General features: G+C 46.1%; 1 protein-coding gene across 5 annotated transcripts in view; it reads right to left on the bottom strand.

Moving 5' to 3' along the window:
• The window catches only part of lypd6b (LY6/PLAUR domain containing 6B), a 259,391-nt gene that overhangs the window by 207,100 nt on the left and 34,386 nt on the right, over positions 1 to 17,905 (bottom strand). The gene's annotated exons all lie outside the window — the stretch shown is intronic.

Here is a 17,905-nt window from a genome sequence, read left to right as displayed (position 1 = left end):
TGAAGGCCAGGAGATGGATTTGGTTGTTAGAGGCTACTTGAGACAGACGCTATTAAGAGCATTTACTAGGTAGTGAGAACTTTTCCCCACTATCTCCACTGGCTGTGGCAACCTTAAGGAACCAAATTCAAGGCTGCAGGAACACATACTAAAAGACACACTGAAGTTTGGTACAGCCAAAGGTAAGACTTTGTGGAAAAGCACTGCAATCCAAGGCCTGTTGTCACTGGACATTGAGGCTGATTCCCGTGCAACAGAACTCTTGAATACTTGGCGGGTATACGGTATTGTTCAAAGGAGGCTACTTGAGCATATTGATTCTTTGCAAATAGAAATTTACATTGACTATACTATAAATGTACTGAACTGATAATATTATCCATTATAGGCAAAGCTCTCTCCCCCACTCAGTATATTCACATGGGAGTTGTTGGCCATGGTGGATTTAAAATACGGAAGAAACTGTCAAACTCAAATGGGTCAAGGACTGCGGAAATAGACAGATCAGTTGTCTTTGTTCCTGCCATGTACTTGGAGATGGAGGCTGCCATTTTGTGAGATGAAGCTGCTTTGTTTTCAGTGTTTTAAAGAAGACATTGATGCACCATCAATAACTCTCTGAGACGTGAGGTGAGATATCGGCTTTTATTGACTGGAAGAAAGAACAAGCAGCAATTGACCACCATACTACATCTTGGAGACTGAGGGCCGGGCTCAGGCCTCAATCGCCTTTATACCGGGGTCTGTGGGAGGAGCCACAGTCAGTGGGAGGAGCCGCAGGAGCAGTCAGCTCGGGGGGGGGGGGGGGGGAGGGCATGTCCAGACAGGTATATGTAGTTCACCACATTCACCCCCCCCCCCTTTGTTTTAAAAGAGAGTCCCCATGGGGCAAAGTTTCTTACAAGTATATTTACAGGTTAAGTCTATCAGGTGGTTGAATCTGTCGCTGTGATCTACGTAGCACCGGCTGTGATTGCACAGGTGCCGGTGGTGATTGCACCCAAGACGGTGGTTGTGCTGGTTCCGGCCTGACTGGAGGTATCAGCCCACAAGGCATCAGTGATCCCTCATGCGTGTGCGAGGCACCTGGTATATGCACGTGCGAGACGCCCGGTATAGGAGTGTCGTGAGGAGTCTGTGTAGGGCTCGGTGTGCACGGTGTCGCCTCGGGTACAGGGTTCATAGTTACCGTGGAGTGTTCGGGGTAGTGGTCTGCTGCTCCTGCGGGCGCCAGGTCGCGCATGGAGACCGTGTCCTCCCGCCCATCAGGTAAGACCACGTAAGCATACTGAGGGTTCGCATGTAGAAGGTGAACCCCCTCGACCAGCGGGGAGTATTTATTGCTCCTCACGTTTCCAGAGCAGCACTGGCCCTGGGGACGTCAGCCAAGCTGGTAGGGTGGTCCCAGTGGCAGACTTCCTGGGAAAAGAGAATAGGCGCTCGTGAGGGGTGGCATTGGTGGACGTACATAACAGGGAGCGGATAGAGTGGAGTGCCTCGGGGAGGACCTCCTGCCATCGAGAGACCGGCAACCCTTTTGACTTAAGGGCTAAAAGTGTGGCCTTCCACACTGCGGCATTCCTCTCCACCTGTCCATTTCCCCGGGGATTATAGCTCGTGGTCCGACTAGTAGCAATGCCCCTAGCTAGCAGGTACTGGCGCAGCTCGTCACTCATAAAGGAGGACCCTCTATCACTGTGGATATAGCAGGGATATCCGAACAGAGTGAAGAGCTGGTGCAGGGCTTTTATGACGGACGTGGTAGTGGTGTTGGGGCAGAGGATGGGAAAGGGGAACCGCGAGTATTCGTCCATAATGTTGAGAAAGTAGACATTGCGGTCGGTGGAGGGAAGGGGGCCCTTAAAGTCAACACTCAGTTGCTCAAAGGGGCAGGTGGCCTTGATAAATTGCACCTTTTCAGGATGGTAGAAGTGCGGTTTGCACTCAGCGCAGACTTGGCAGTCCCTGGTCATCGTCCTGATGTCCTCAAGGGAGTACGGCAGGTTCCGGGCTTTCACGAAATGGTAAAATCGGGTGACCCCCGGGTGGCAAAGATGTGCATGGAGGGCGTATAGCTGGTCGAGCTGTGCGCTGGCACACGCTCCCCGGGATTAGGCATCAGGGGGCTCATTGAGCCTTCCAGGCCGGTACAGGATATCATAGTTGTAGGTGGAGAGTTCTATTCTCCACCGCAAAATTTTATCATTTTTGATTTTGCCCCACTGTTGGTTGCTGAACATGAACGCAACTGAGCGCTGGTCGGTCAGCAAGGTGAACCTTTTGCCGGCGAGATAGTGCCTCCAGTGCCTAATAGCTTCCACTATGGCCTGGGCTTCTTTCTCCACCGCGGAGTGCTGAATTTCAGGGCACTGAAGGTTACGAGAAAAGAATGCTACTGGCCTGCCTGCCTGATTGAGGGTAGCAGCCAGCGTGAAATCGGAGACGTCACTCTCTAATTGGAAGGGAATGGTCTTGCCCACCGCATGCATCGTTGCTTTGGCAATGTCCGCTTTAATGCAGCTGAAGGCTGCGCAGGACTCAGCAGAGAGGGGAAAAGTGGTAGACTTGACCAGGGGGCGGGCCTTGTCTGCGTAATGGGGGACCCATTGGGCGTAATAGGAAAAGAAGCCCAGGCACCATCTGAGGGCTTTGAGGGTGGTGGGAAGAGGGAGTTCTAACAGGGGGCGCATATGGTTGGGATCAGGGCCAATGACCCCGTTTTCCACGACATACCCAAGGATAGCGAGTCGGGTGGTTCCGAACACACACTTGTCCCTGTTATGAGTAAGGTTCAGGGCTTTGGCCACTTGGAAAAATCGTTGGAGGTTGGCGTTGTGATCCGACCAGTCGTGACCACAGGTGGTGATGTTATCCAGATAGGGAAATGTGGCCTTCAGTTGGTATTGGTCCACCATCCGGTCCATTTCCCTCTGGAAGACAGAGACACCATTTGTGACACCGAATGGGACGCGCAGGAATTGATAGATCCTGCCGCCCGCCTTGAAGGCGGTGTAGGGGCGGTCCTCCGGGCGGATGGGGAGCTGGTGATAAGCGGATTTCAGATCTATTGTCGAGTACACCTTGCACTGAGCTATCTGGTTGACCATATCCGCGATGTGGGGTAGGGGGTGCGCGTCAAGCTGCGTGAACCTATTGATGGTTTGACTATAGTCCACCACCATCCTATTTTTCTGCCCGGTCCGAACAACAACCACCTGGGCCCTCCAAGGGCTTGTGCTTGGCTCAATGATCCCCTCCCTGAGCAGCCGCTGCACCTCCGACTGAATGAAGGCCCTGTCCCCCGCGCTGTACCTCCTGCTTTTAGTTGCCACAGGTTTACAGTCGGGGGTGTGGGGTCAGTAGCGGGGTATATGACGAAGTCCCACAAAACTGAGGATTCCTAACAGTGAGTGGTGTGAGGGGCCTGTCACATGCCATAGTCACACTTTCGAGGTGGCTCTGGAAGTCCAGTTCCAATAGCACAGGCGTGCACAGTTGAGGCATGACCAGTAGCGCAAAGTCCCGATATTCTGTGCCCTGCACCACCAATGTCACTACACAACCCACCCAGATGTCTGTGGAATGCGACCCAGAAGCCATGGTGACTCTCTGGCTTACCGGCCGTGTCACGAGTCCGCAGCGTTGCACCGTGTCTGGGTCAATAAAACTCTCAGTGCTGCCCGTGTCAAACAGGCAGCTAGTCCTGTGCCCTCCAGAAGGATGTCCATCATTGACCTTGCAAGCTGGTGTGGGCGCTTTGGTCGATGGTTACAGAGGCCAGAGTTGAACTGCTGTCTTGGTGCCCGGTAAGCACCGGTGGGTCGGGGACGGGGCGAGGTGGCACCGACGCCCCCATCTGGGCAGGCAAGATGGCGGCCCCCATGCCTCGCACGAGGCGGGCAGGCAAGATGGCGGCCCCCATGCCTCACATGCAGCGCTGCCTGACCCCGCTTGTGGTTCAGACTTACAGACCCTGGCGAAATGGCCCTTTTTCCCGCAGCTGGAGCAGGTCGCTTCTCGGGCTGGGCAGCGTTTTTGAGTCCGCAAAAGTAACACTGCGCGGACTTGCGACCGGCAGCAGCTGTGGTCGGGTTCGGGGAGTTTGCAGACTCGCGAATGGCAGCTGTGTTGGTGAATTTGCTCGCGGGACCCGGCGGTGGCGGAGTCTGAGGCGTCCACGGGACCGGCGGGGGATCGCGCAGCTGGACAGGTCAGCGTACTGCAGAGCGGCCTCCGGCGTGTCGGCCGTCTCGATCGCCGAGTGTAAGGTAAGATCGGCATTTTCCAGCAGCCGCTGGCGCACGTACACAGACCTGATCCCCATAACAAAGGCATCTCTTACCAGGAGCTCCGAATGCTGCTCCGCCGTGAGAGCTCTGCAGTCGCAATTCCGCACGAGTGTCTGTAGGGCTCAGAGAAACTCAGCGCTCGTCTTGTCGGGTCGCTGTCGTCGTGTCGCTAAGCGAAGTCTTGCGTAGACAGTGTTCACCGGCCGCAGGTACTGTCTTTTGAGGGCGTCCAGTGCCCCTTGGTAGGTTGGCAGGTCTCTGATAAGTGAGTAAACTTTCGGGGTGACCCTCGAGAGAAGAATTCTTTGCATAACTGCGGGCTCAGTCACACTAACCTCCTCCAAGAATGATTGGAAGCATGCAAGCCAGAGTTCAAAGGCAAGAGCTGCTTCAGGGGCTTGGGGGTCCAAATCCAATCTTTCCGGACGTAAAATGCTTTCCATGTTTTAAAACTTCCAGTCAATAAAATTGATGCACCATCAATAACCCTCTGAGATGTGAGGCGAGATATCGGCTTTTATTGACTGGAAGAAAGAACAAGCAGCAATTGACCACCATGCTACATCCTGGAGACTGAGGGCTGGGCTCAGGCCTCAATTGCCTTTATACAGGGGTCTGTGGGAGGAGCCGCAGGAGCAGTCAGCAGGGGGCGTGTCCAGACAGGTATATGTAGTTCACCACAGACATAAAGATGCTTCAGGTAATCTGCCTGACTAGAGATCATTTCCAAACAAGATGATATTCGTAAGATGTTTTTTGGTTGGATATAACATGCAGGTTTTTGACTGTTTTGCATGAATCAAGCTAATTGCTGATTGAGAACACAGAGCCAAGAATTATCGATTATCACTTGCTGAGAAGAGGGTAGTTATAGATGCTGCCCTGGAGCATAGCCAATAAAAAGGTGATAAAAGTCAGCCACATGACCTACAGCCAATGCCATTGGAATGCTACATTTGAATCGATAAGAAATGAATATAAAAGTGGACACTTCAATTGCACTAGGAGCGATAACTCTGGAGAATCACCGTCACAAGGGAGACTCCCCCCACCCTCACGCCAGGGGGCTGGGAAAAGAAAGGATCGATTGTCTGGCCAACAGAGATCCCCTATTTCAGTGTTATAAATTGGAAAAGTGGTCTGACTGAATTTTGATACAGTGGGAACAGTAGAACTCATGTGCCAAGTTGTTGGCCTGGGGTCAACATAGTTACGTTGCTGTTTGTAGAGAGACAATAAAGTCCAAGATTCCATCAAAGACGAATTGTGTAGTGAGTTTCCTAACTTAAATCCATTGCTGTAGGATCAACAGAGCGCTGCCACAAGAAAGCAGCATCCATCCTGAAAGACCCCCACCATCCAGGCCGTGCCATTTTCTTGCTATTGGGCAAGAGGTGCAGGAGCCTCGGTCCCACACAACCAGGATCAGGAACAGTTATCAGGCTCCATGATCAGAACCATCAGGCTCCCTAACTAGGGTGGAAAACTTCATTCACCATTACACTGAATCTATAGACTCACTTTCAAGGACTACTTACAACTCATGTTCTCAATATTATTCTTCATTTGAAATTTGTCTGCTTATGTATATTTTCTCAAAAAACACTGTTGTATTTCTTTTTTCCTGTAAACATCTGTAAGAAGGAAGTACATGACAACATGTATGTATGTACTGTCCAAAAGTCTAGGGCACATGTGTGTAGCTCGGGTGCCCAAGACTTTTGCACACAGTACTGTATTTGTCAACATGCAGCAGAGAGTGAATCTGCAAATCTGGCAGGAACAAAGGATGTTGGGAATGGTGAGGGTTCATAATCACCAGAGGGGTGTGGGATAGGTGGTAACGAAGCATTGTGGGTGGCACGGGTACAGACACACCCAGCCCTGAGGCACCAGGCATTCCAAACAATGGGTTTATTGATCACTATCAACTGTCTCTCTGGTGCTTCCACCTCCCTCCCCTCTTCCCAACCATGATTCTCCTCTCTTTGCCCCCTTCCCAACCTCAGTCCAGAATATCAGAGTCAGGTCAAAATCACCCATATCAGAATCAGATTTATCGTCCCTCACATGTCCTGAAATTTGGGTTTTTTTTGCAGCATCAGTAGAGTACAATTACTACAGTTGTGTTCAAAGGTCTTAGGCAGCCCCCTTCTCTCTCTATCTGTATAAAAGGCTCTTACTGTAGATAAATTTACTTTGAAGCTTAAACTATGAATGTAACTAAAGCTATGAATGGGTCTCTTTATGTCACACAGTCAGACTATGTATATAACAGTTACGTGTATTTTATAGGATTGCCTTTATATTTAACACCTCCACCCACTAACCCAACCCACCATACACCCATCACTACTTTATCATTTCCTGTCAGAGTCACCTTACATTCAGACACTCCAGTAGCCTAGTGTTACTTTAAGACGTCTAATCAATGTATACAAGCTACCCTATATATTTGTATGTATTGTGTTTTATTATTATGGTGTTCTTTATCTTAGTGTACTTTATATATGCTGCATCAGATCCAGAGTAAGGATTATTTAGTTCTCCTTGATACTTGTGAAAATTATATTAAACAATCTTGAATATTTATTGTTTTTCTGGTGTGTTCTTTATGGTTATTGTGATTGTGGTAACTTCTACTTTACAGAAAGACCACTCGACAACTTGATGGCCAAAAGAGCGTCTTTATCTGGGACAGCAAATGATATTTACAATACAGAGGCTTCGTGCAGCATGGGTGGAGGAACTATATACAATGCACACTGGGAGTAAAAAGAGCGGAAGTAAAGACCCCGCCAACCCCGGATCCCGCCTCTTGCTACCATAGTTTCCCGATTAGTATGAACTTACTTTTAATAATCTCACATTACAACACTTCTCCCCCTTTAAAATCCAACACTCCCCAAATATAGAACTGGGAAATAAAAACAGTGGTATCATTAGCAACAGGTTACCAATACAAAAACACCAAATAAACATGGCAAATTCAACATTAAACCTAACAACAAAAGAAACTATCCAAACAAAGATTCAGTTTGTCAGGAGGTTTGCGAGGGTGCTGCGATCTACACACTACCCCCGGTGACCCAGCAGGCACCGCTGGTGAGGATGTTTTGGGTGGATCTAGTGTTGGGGACACCTTAACTGTTTTGGACTACTGAGCTTCTTTGAGATTGGTGGCAAGCTATTCTCAGTGTTATTGGGGTAAACAGCATCTGCAGCTTGGAATGCACTGAAAAAGGTACTTTGGTTTTTGAACCATGGCTCAGAATAGACCCAATTGCAAATTTTTCATAGAGTTGCTTGTTATAACTTGGAACTATCTGGAGTTCAACAGTAGGAAATTGCAATGCGTTTTGGAAAACCTCTTGTGCTTGAACAAAGGACTTGTCTGTGAAATCACAGCCATCGACTTTGATGATACATTCATTCTCCTGGAGCAGGTTCTCTTTTCTTGAATGGCTGTTCTCTTCAACACCACGACTACTCAGGCCAAGGAATCTTCCACTCAGCGTAGAGTTAAAAGGCACCACATGGATTCCCAAGGGGCCACCACCTCCAGAGAATTCTACTTTCTTTGTCAAATCACTTAGAGTGCTTTCTGAATGCTTGTCTGGTGGTCCTGGGGGCTCTGTTCTTACATCGTCTGCGGGTGCCCCGTTTGCTACTGTTACGATTGGCTTCAGATGCAGGTTCCTGTTAGCGGGATCATCAGGCTGAGATGCACCTTGCTGTAACTGGGCAGGTGGTACAAGAGCTGGGTCACTGCTTCGCCGTACTAGAAGTGGCGTGCTGGCTTTCAGTGACGAGGGGGTGACATCAATTGCTCCTGTAATAGGCTGAAGAGCCGCCAGCTGCGCTGCGAGCTCACTCTCAAATGTGTCCGGACTATGTCTGTCACTCACATTGCCACCGGTGACTTCATCTGCACGCTGCACCTCATGCTCTTCCGTCATGTGTGCATACTTAAATACATGCCAGCTGAGCCAGATTTTGTGAACCCAATCGCGGCCCAAAAAACTGGGCCCACTACCCTTAGCTATCACCAGCCTGGCTTCAGCCTTCTGGCCCCCGGCCGAAATATCCACGTATAACACCCTTAGATGAGGTATGGACTGCCCCGTATAGGTCCTGAGTTGGAGCTTAGATGGTCTGATGGGAGGCAGGTTGGACCCCCATGTCCTCCTGTAGGTCTCTTCACTAACGACTGATGCAGTAGCCCCTGAATCAATCTCGAACTTAATGTCCTTTCCCTTGACAGTGACTGTGGCATAATATAGTTCAGGTGGTCCCTCATCCGTTTCCACACCAAACACGTTGTAGACACACGCTGCCTCTCCGTCTGCTTCTCCTAGGTGGTGTGTGGCTGCCTGGGCCTGTTGAGCTTTCCCCTGCCCAGGCTTAACCTCACCCTTTATGCTCCTGCACTTTTTAACGAAATGTCCCCTCTTGCTACAAGCATGGCAGACAGTATCTTTGAATTTACAAACATTTGCATAGTGTGTTCCTCCACACCGAAAACATTCCACCCGCTTTTCCTGTCTACCAGTCTCCCTCCTGGCGAGAGGGAGGGACTGCTGCCGACTGCGACCCCCCCCCCCCCACCCCATATCCTTGGCATTATCAGCAGCCAACTCCATGCCTTGAGCAATCTCTAGGGCTGTCTTGAAAGTCAACGGTGGGGTTTCCCCCAACAAGCAGCGTTGTGTGGCGTCATTATTAATGCCGCATACTAATCTATCACAGAGCATGTCATCCAACACGGCTCCGAAATCGCAATGCTCCGATAGCTGCCGAAGCTCGGCCACAAAATCACCCACAGACTGACCTGGCTTCTGGTCATGGCTGTGAAACTTGAACCGTTGAACTATCACCGAAGGCTGCGGATTGTGGTGGTTCCCCACGAGCTTGACCAGTTCGTCGTATGGAATTTCTCCCAGTTTCCACGGCGTAGCTACGTTCCATATCAGCTTGTAAGTCTTTGCCCCACGCACACTCAGGAGAATAGAGTGCTTCTTAGCCTCCTCAGTAATTCCATTACCACAGAAAAAGTGGCTCAAACTTTCCTTGTACTCCAGCCACTCCTCGATTTGCTCGTCGAACACACCGACCGTTCCAAACACAGCCATCCGAACACAAGGCTCCTCGTCCGCTCACAGCTCCTGCTCGAAAACCAGGCCGACCCGTCCACAAAACCAGTTTACCTCGTCACCAAAAATATGTGGTAACTTCTACTTTACAAAAAGACCACTCGACAACTTGATGGCCAAAAGAGCATCTTTATCTGGGATGGCAAATGATATTTACAATACAGAGGCTTCGTGCGGCCTGGGTAGAGGAACTATATACAATGCATACTGGGAGTAAAAAGAGCGGAAGTAAAGACCCCGCCAACCCCGGATCCCGCTTCTTGCTACCAACAACTCTCCGATTAGTATTAACTTACTTATAATAATACTCAGATTACAACAGCGAACCTCAATGCTGCATTGAATCCAGAGAAACAATCAGTTTGTTCTCCTTTACAGGTGAGTAGTGAAGTATGACAAAAAACAATCTTAAATCTTGAAGAGATGTACTGATTGTATCCTATTTCCTGCGTATATTTTGAATAACGTTTATTTTTAAAATAGGGAAAAGCAGAGGACGCTCTGATTTTTGCGACTGCTCAGAGATCCTATACTGAAACGGGCACACATTGAAACAAGTGCAAATACTGCTGGAAAATAATCTGTGAAAGCCACACTTCGGTCTGCCCCAAACTTGGTCTCCCGTGTGACAAGGTGTCTCTCAGGAAATGTTACCACCTGGCACATTCTAGACTGTAGGCACGTGCTGAAGAACATCGGAGCTTAGCACAGCCACTAAGGATTCGTGAGGAAAGGACACCAGCTAGGGTCATGCTGCCACTGGACAGGAAGGGTTTGGGTCCTGTGTAAAAGCCTCTCAAACACTTTGTGCATATATTATTCGAAGAGGAAACCAGAGTAGCATTGTGCAGGTTTGATGGCACAATTAATATATTGGTCTGATGACCCAAAGAATGAAAAGATACACATATTGTATTTCCTATACAGGTTTCCCCCACTATCCGATGGTAGAGCGTTCCTATGAAACCATCTGTACGCTGAAATGTCATAAAGTGAAGAAGCAATTACCATTAATCTATATGGGAAAAGTTTCTGAGCGTTTCCAGACCCAAAAAATAACCTACTAGATCATACCAAATAACACACAAAACCTAAAATAACAGTAACATATAGCAAAAGCAGGAATGATATGATAAATATACAGCCTATGTAAAGTAGAAATATTGTATGTACAGTTTCACTTATCTGAATGGGGAAGACAGAAAGCCAAAATCGATTTGGAGAAAAAAAAATTGGCACGTACACGCATGCGCACACCACTGCCCGCACAAGGCTTCATGGTCATGGTAGTCTTTCTTGGGGTAAACACACCTATAAAGCGACTGTCTTTTTTCGTGAAAGCGAAAATCCTCTTTGGTTAGCGAAAATAGGTAACTAATGTAGGTCTTTCATAACAGCAAGCTGTCGTAAAGCGAACATTCGAAAAATGGGTGCCACCTGTATATATTTTCATGAATAAAGTACAGTACTCTGTATAAGTTAGGCACATGTATATTGCTAGGGTGCCCAAGACTTTTGCACAGTACTGTAATTTTTGAAAAAAAAAATTAGAAATCCTTCATTAAGTCTTAGCATATTGCATGATGTAATAACTCTGGGACAGCAATATCACTGAATGCTAACCAGAAACATTTAACAAAGTAATATTGAACTGACTAGCTTGAAGCAATACAAATAAAAATAATCTCTACTTGCCTGTTAAATCTACCAAAGGGTTACTAATTTAATAGGTCGTGTGATTAGGCCGGGATGAAATCGGGGTTGCTGTGCAGCATGCCTCGAAGGGCCGGAAGGGCCTGTTCCACACTCTATTATCAATAAATAAATAAACAACCCTTGGTGTGGTTTTTGTTTGAGGACATCAGTTTTCATTCATAGACCCTACAAGATTAATGTAACTTTTGTAGAATAGCTTCCCTTTGATAGGCAAGACAGGCCAATAGAATGTAAAAATGGCAATTATGAACATGACTGATGGGCTCTAAGGAGGTATTCTCTTGTGCCAGCGGGAAAAGCTGCCATTTGATCTTTAGTACGTTCCAAAATTCACCACAGAATACTGAAATGGAAAGCTCTCTGCATTTTGCTTTGTTTTTTTTTGTGTTTCTCAAAAGCACTTTTTTTCCCTGGAATGAGAAACAGTTTTGACACTACAGCCAATTCATCATAAAAGCTCGGTGGCAGCATGCTTTGAATCTATTTCTCTCGATCTCATAAACTTCATCCATTAGCCATCAATCTCGCCATCTGTCAAATATTTCATCTGAAATGTAAGAAGAGTCCACACTGGAAACAATGGAGCTCTTTTGTCATTTTGATGGGTCATTCATCATTCTTTGATTTACATAAATTTTCTTTGGTTCTTTGGAGGATCCAGTGTTAACTTCCTATTTTCACTTAGCAGAGTCAGAAAAAAAACGTTGTAAATTACATGGGATTTTGGCCTGTCGGTTCCTGGCATTCTAGAAATGAGTAGCTTCTCAGGCAAAATACAGATACAGTGGATTCTGGTTAATTGGGCCATCCGTTTAATCAGGATTTCAGGAAACTCTTAAAGAACAAAAGCTAAGTTGAGCAAATAGCCAGCCTTTGCTTCAGTTACTTGGGACACCACGCCGCGTAACTGGGTTGGAGATTGTTGTGAATGGTTGCTCAGTGGCAACAGTCAGGTGCACTTGCATAGCCATTAGACACTACGCTGTGCTTAGAGCAACCAGTTTCTAACTAGCATGAGCAGTGTACGTTTTGTTCAAGAAGCAGTGATTTTTGACACTAATATTTGGCGAGGAACTAGCCACACTACAAATTGGAACTGTTTGGCTCATCGCAGTTTTAAGATTTCAGGCTTGGTGATGCCAGAAATGGCTGGGACCGAAAATGAAACAATTTCACCACTTTAAGTTACATCTTGAATTTTCCAATGAAAAATTAAGATTTGGAGGACTGCAGCAAGGCACTGATCTGTGCAGAGAACACAACCGATGAATTCCTCCATCGATAACTATAAAAACTAATACTTTTAGAGTACTGCAGAGGTATTGGTAATTCCCATTTGTTCAGTATTTCATTTAAATACATAATTTGTTACTCAGTTAAAATAGTAGTTTGTCTTTTTTTTATACCTTCTAACCATTCCCATGAAACTTTGGCTAATTGGGGCACTGCTTAACAGGGCCAAGATGCATGAGTTCTGATGTGTCCCAATTAACTGGAAACCACTGTTACCTGCTATTAAAATGATTAAATTACAGAACAATAAAGCACAGGAACAGGGCCGTCAGCAGATGATGTCTGCACTGAACAAGATGCCAAATTAAACTAAGCCTCTTCTGTCTGTACGTGATCCACATCACTTGCATATTTATGTGTTTCAAACATTACATCTTATCTGTTTCCACCAATATTCCTGGCAGCTCATTCCAGACACCTACCACTTTCTGTGTTTAAACAAAACATATCTCTTTCAAATTTATCCTTTTTAAAACTTTAATTATATCCTCTAATATTGGACATTTCTACCTTGGGAAGAAGATTCCAACTGCGTACTCAACTTAATGCATCACCACTGACAACCCAAAGCATAGCTGTGAAAGGAGTTGGGTTGGGCATGGAGCTAGTAAACCCATCCAGTAAAACCCAGAGCTACAGAAACGTCAACTGAGGCTCCAAACACCTCACTCCCAGGAAAGGATCCGCAATAGGCTACACCTGGAGACTGGCCTAAGACAGACGACTATGGCCAGCAGCTGTCAGTGGTCTAGTGGTGATGGGCTTAGGTAATTAATAAAGTACACTATTTTTGCCGCTCATAATTTTATAAACTCCTGTCTGTTCTTCCCTCAGCCTCTGGCACACCAAAGAAAATAAACCATGTACAGTAATATGCAAAATTCTATGTCAAAAGGCACATAAATATAGCTAGGGTGCCTTAGACTATTGCACAGTACTGTAGTAATTTTATGCAGTACTCTGTCCTGCTGCCACGAAAAATAAACAAATTTCATGACATATGTGAGTGATGATAAACCTGATTCTGATAAGAGTCTCTGTTGTGGACTGAGAGTGGGAAGGGGGAAGAGAGAGGGGAATCATGGTTGGGGAAAAGGGGAAGGGAGATAGGAGGGAGTGGGAAGCACTAGAGAGACCAATTGTTTGCAATCAAATTACCATGCCGGGTGTCTCGAGATTGGTTATGTCTGCACCCACGCCACCCCCACCCCAGGCACTCTTTTTCTGCCACCTGACCCACCCACCTCCCACGGTGCTCGACCCTCACTATTCCCACATATATACCACCCACACATACACCTATACACACACAATAATTGTTTTTTACTATTTTGTGCTGCTGCTCAAAAAAAATATCATGACATATGCCGGTGATATTAAATCCAACTCTCATTCTATGCGAAAAGACTTCTGTGGATTACTGCATGTCCAACCTCTCCTTATTAAGACACACCCTCCAAGTCATGCAACACACTTTTAGAAATTGACACAGAACTAGCAGATGAGAAGCTTTGAACAAGTGAAGTTGAGCCTTTCCAAGAAGTAATGAGAAAACCAACTGTTTTTAATTGAACATAAACCTAAGTGCACAGGAAATAGGAGCAGGGATGGGCTGCTTTGTCCCTTGAGCACTGTCAGCCTTACCATAAGATCAGTGCTGACCTTCAACCTCGTTACCACTTGTCCTCCATTATTCCCAAACAGCCATGTCTTATACCTCACTTCATATTGAAATTCCACCTGTCTCCACCTATCTGGCCCAGGACACATAAAGCCCTGCAGGGTAAGTCCTAGTAGAAAGAAGAAGCATCACCTTCAGAACCAATTAGACAAATGGATTACGAATAATGAACAAGATAAGAGCCACAGATACTGATGACAATAGCATACTCACAACATGAAAGGGTCTTATTTTAATGTAGACCAATGGAATTGTTGAATTGGGCTTAACATTACAAATCTTAATTAAATAGCAGCCCACCCAGGTTGTTACTTTTAACAGTAAGTCTGTAATGTATAACATCAGGGTCAACATCAATAGAACTGCAGTTGAGCGGGTGAGTATTTTCATGTTTCTCAGTGTACACATCACCAAAGATCTCACCTGAACTGTGTGGCAAAAAAAGCACAACAGCATTTCTACCACCTCAGGCAATTGTAGAAGTTCAGCATTGGCCCCCAAATTCTCAAGACCTTCTACAGGGGCACCATTGAGAGCATCCTGACTGGCTGTATCGCCGCCTGGTAGGGGAACTACACCAAACTTGATCGCTGGGCACTGCAGTGAGTGGTACGGACAGCCCAGCCCATCTGTGGATGTGAACTGCCCTCCAATGAGGTCATTTACATCAGCAGGTGCAGAAAGGCGGCCTGGAAGATAATCGGGGACACCAGTCACCCAGACCATAAATTGTTTCAACCACTTCCATCTGGCAAATAGTACTGCAACATTAAAGCCAGGAACAACAGGCTACAGGACAGCTTCTTTCTACAAGCCATTAGACTTATAAATTCACATGTCTGTACATTGCGACAGAGTCATAACCCAAAGATTTTACTCTCTCATGTTGTGGGACGAATGTAAGATTTAAATAATTTAAATAAAATTAAATAGTGGCCACATTCAGTCCACAGCTGGGTCTGTCCAGCCAACAGTCACCAGTCACCATCCTTTATTACCTATCCCATACCAGGTCTGGGTTCCCAAGTCCCATCTCGGAATCCGATTCAGGTTTATCATCACTGACATACGTTATGAAACTTGTTGTTTTGAAGCAGCAGCACAGTGAAAGACATTGAAAAATTACTATAAAAATAAATAGTGCCAAAGAGGATTAGTTCATGGATCGTTCAGAAACCCGATAGGCAGGGGGAGGGGGAGAAGCAGTTCCTAAACCACTAAGTGTGGATCTTCAGGCTCCTGTACCTCCTTTCTGATGGTCGTAATGCCAAGGGGACCCAACAACAGCGGAGGGAACAGAGACCCAGATACTACATCAGGCCAGTCAAATCCTCTGGTCTACAAGTCCCAATCTGTACTCATTATATCCTTACATTGGAAGCCATTGCAGTCCATAGAGTTAATGACACTTCACAGAAAAATACGATTCTCTTCAACAAAAATTCAGTGCCAAGTCACCACCCAAGATTAGATTAGTTATACTGGCCACCACCCTGCCTTCATTATACCAGAAATGGTCAGGTTGAAATTGGGTTGGATGGAATGCCCATTTATTGTTGCATCCTGAGCAATAGGTAATCTTACCCCAATATGAGGCTTGATTAATAAAGCTCTTCATTTGTTGTGTGAAACTCAAAAAAAAAATACGATTCTGCAACTGCTTTTCCCAGTAATTTATTCTCCCCACAACCCATCAAATGTCCCAAAATGTATTTATTTATTTATTTATTTATTAACAATACAGCGCAGAGTGGGCCCTCTCCCTCCCGCTCAATGCTGCCCAAGTCCTGGGTCTTGGGCAAGGTTTAATCGACATGGTTTCACGCTCCTTTCTCTTTTGCTATTTTTGTGTGATTTCAATCGGGGCGGACTGACCCCTGTCGTCTGCAGATAACATTGACACAGTGGCCTAGGCTGAACTGAGCTGGACTGGGTATGCCTGGACTTTTAATAACTGTGTAGTGTGGTGCTCCAGATTCTGTTTTTCACTCATCTTTTCCCGTTTGTGCAATTCTTTTTTTTCTGTGCGTTGGGGGTTTGATTATTTTTTCCCAATGGGTTCCATGGTGTTTCTTTGTTTCCTGGTTGTCTGTGGGAAGACAAATCTCAGGGTTGTGTACTGCACACATACTTTGATAATAAATGTACTTTGTATCTTTGGTCTTGATCTCATGGCCACCTGGATCACCTTCCTACTTCTAATTCATTCAGACCTTTTAGAATTTTGCAGGTTGCGATGCGATCCAATCCCATTTTCTTGAACTTTAAACCTAGTTGACCCATTCTCTCTTCCTTTATCAGTCATAGAGCACTACAGCATAGAATCAGGCCTTTTGGCCCATCTAGTCCAAGCCGACCCAGTCTTCTGCATCGTGCCACTACCTACACCCAGCCAATTGCCCTCCAAACCCTTCTCATCACGTACTTCTTTGGTCGGCACCACAGCTGACTTGGACGAGTTGGTCCAAATGGCTTGTTACTCTACACCTCTAAATGCAAACTTAGCACAAAAATAAATTCATGCTTCTCGGTGTTTTGTTTGTAGATTGTATCTCCATCATCTGAAATATAAAATAAGCCTTTTATTTTCACCTGATAACAACCACACAAAGCACCCCCACAATAAATGCAGACACCGTTTTAGTTTATTTAGCGATACAGCACGGAACAGACCCACCCAGTCCAGTGAGCTGTGCCGACCAGATCTAACCCTAGCCTAATCACAGGGCAATTTACAACGATCAATTAACCTACGAAGCAGTACGTCTGTGGACTGTGGGAGGAAACCCATGCTTGCACAGGAAGAACGTACAAACTTTCTTAGAGAGGACGCCGGTTTTGAACTCCGAGTGCTGACACCCGAGCTGTAATAGAGTCACGCAGACCACTACAGGGCAATTGAGAATCAAAAACCAGCAGATGCTGAAAATTGGAGTAAGAACAAGATGTTGGAAACACAGCAGATCGGACAGAGTCTGTGGAAAGAGGAACACATTTAACGATTCAGGATGAAGATTCTTCACCTTGAAACAGAGCCCACCTCATGCCCCCTTTCCAAGCTGATACTCTGTTGGACTTTCCACAGGCACTGCCAGACTGCTGAGTGTTTCAAGCATGTTCTGTCTTTACTTTTACACATTTAAACAGGAAGCTTGCACAAGGCTGAAGGTACATTGCCAATCTAGGACATGAAGTCCAAGCAGTAAAAAAAACTCATCATCATTATCATGTGCCCTGTCTTCTGATGTAGGTGAAAACTGAATTGACGTTACTACTTTCATCCTTCACATACATGAATAAAAATCTTCACACTATGTCTCCATCTAATGTAATGTGCAATTTATAGTAATTTATAATAAATAGTATGTACAACAGGACAGTCAATATAGCTTAGAAATACAATTGTGTCAGCGTGAATTAGTCAGTCTGATGGCCTGCTGGTCCTGGCTTTTATGCTGCGGTACCATTTCCCGAATGGTAGCAGCTGGAACAGTTTGTGGTTGGGGTGACTCGGGTCACCAATGATCCTTTGGGCTTCTTTTTTTGTGCCAGTCATTGTAAATATCCTGAATAATCAGAAGTTCAGGATATCCACACCACTCTCTGCAGAGTCCTGCGATTGAGGGAAGTACAGTTCCCATACTAGGCAGTGATGCAGCCAGTCAGGAAGCTCTCAATTGTGCCCCTGTAGAAAGTTCTTAGGATTTGGGGGCCCATAACAAACTCCTTCAACCGTCTGAGGTGAAACCTTCTTCACCACCCAACCAGTATGT

The sequence above is a fragment of the Hypanus sabinus genome, chromosome 5 (genome assembly GCF_030144855.1).
Source record: "Hypanus sabinus isolate sHypSab1 chromosome 5, sHypSab1.hap1, whole genome shotgun sequence".
Taxonomy (NCBI): domain Eukaryota; kingdom Metazoa; phylum Chordata; class Chondrichthyes; order Myliobatiformes; family Dasyatidae; genus Hypanus; species Hypanus sabinus.
This window is presented reverse-complemented; position numbering and strand designations above follow the sequence as displayed.